Raw genomic sequence first — 1,481 nt, 5'->3', positions numbered from 1 at the left:
GACACCGAACAGAGTTCACTGTGAATAAGAATGAACAATTCCACAACGCATGCACAACACCACTCTTCTGTTGTAGCAGTGACTACCTTACTGGAAGGCTTATGTTCTTGCGACAGTTTCACAATTCTGCTTGCATTATGGCGTAATATGTTATGCAGTGTAGAGGCAACCTTTTATTCTATTTCAATTTAACAGGTGTACGGGATTAACAACCGTAAAGGAACACTCGTTCATGAGATTGTTTCACTTCAAATGAAATTTAGAAGGAACTTTAGAAATATATTAAAAATAGATATATTAGAACCCACATTTAAGCCACTCAGGTCCTGAGACCGAAAAGAGGGAGACATCAAGTGTCATGTCGTCCGTGGCTGCTCGAAATCTCCAGGGACGCAGTTGCTTGGCAGAACTAAAGCACCGTGGACCGCTCCGGAATGCTTCTCAGCGTCTGGTCTTGCTTGCGCCGACCGGCTATCCCAGACAGCTCCTCCCCCTCAACCTTGACCTGGATTGCAAGCACTGTTCGGCCTTCCCACTCCTATTGCGCTGGCGGGGGCGCATCGCGGAGGCGGAGCCAATGAGCATGAGTATGGCAGAGTGAGCATTTCGCCAGAAAGGATGAATAACGACTGTACTTAGATCATAAAAAATTTAAGCCTGTTACTGAAAGGAACGGAGATTAGCAGATCACGACATCTGACATATGCAGCATACGGGTTGATCTTAGGATAGGCAAAATATGAAGCTCGAGCAACAAGTAAACAGAACAGAGTTAACGTTAACTTTTTTATGATAAACTGAAAAAATATATTACAAATAACATATTCCATTTATCCACACGCTGTATTTGAAATAAATATCTAACTTCTGAATTGACTTTAAATAGATCGAAGTAACCTAAAAAGTGTTTTAAACGCCCTAACAGGATAGTTTCAACGTCTAACCATTCACCCAGAAATAACACGGCAGGATGTAGTAGTGTAAGGAGGTACGGGAGAAAGCGCTAGGCGGAATTCATTAATCCAAATCCTCTTCAGTTTTCTATCTTTTTTTTACTTCATACACACTTGCCTCCATTTGCTTTTATTCACTCGCATTTGTTATTGCCAGTGTTAAATGACCAGTAATAATTCTATCGTTAATATCTCCACAATCGCGTCATAGTCCGTGAGTATTACATCTCCGCATTGTTGTTTTGCCGTGTCAGCAAGTTAATATGATTAAATTTGTCACATGGTGGGAGGGTGAAGCGAGGAGGGAGGTAGGGATTGGGTGGTCGAGGTGAGTAAGCGTGTTCGTGTGTCCGTGTACGTGTGTGAACGTGAGTCTGTCTAGCTGCAGATCTCTAAGTCTTCCCTCGAGCAGTAGGTGTCTTCTCAGTCTCGAGTAAGCTCCCACTCGAAGGCCGGAGTGAAGGGCGAGTGAGGGTTGTGAGATGAGCCGACACATACGTTGTAAATAGGTGTAATATCTGTGTGGTT

At 43.3% G+C, this 1,481-nt stretch overlaps 1 protein-coding gene across 1 annotated transcript in view; it reads left to right on the top strand.

The window, feature by feature from the left end:
• Nucleotides 1–1,003: 1,003 nt before the first annotated feature.
• Nucleotides 1,004–1,481, top strand: part of LOC119585790 (type-1 angiotensin II receptor-associated protein-like) — a gene marked incomplete in the record, with an annotated part of 9,469 nt that continues 8,991 nt past the window's right edge. The window contains 1 exon segment of the mRNA XM_037934508.1: nt 1,004–1,167.

Source organism: Penaeus monodon, chromosome 20 (assembly GCF_015228065.2).
Source record: "Penaeus monodon isolate SGIC_2016 chromosome 20, NSTDA_Pmon_1, whole genome shotgun sequence".
Classification (NCBI taxonomy): Eukaryota; Metazoa; Arthropoda; class Malacostraca; order Decapoda; family Penaeidae; genus Penaeus; species Penaeus monodon.
The sequence above is the reverse complement of the archived record's forward strand: the minus strand, read 5'-3'. Positions and strand labels throughout refer to the sequence as shown.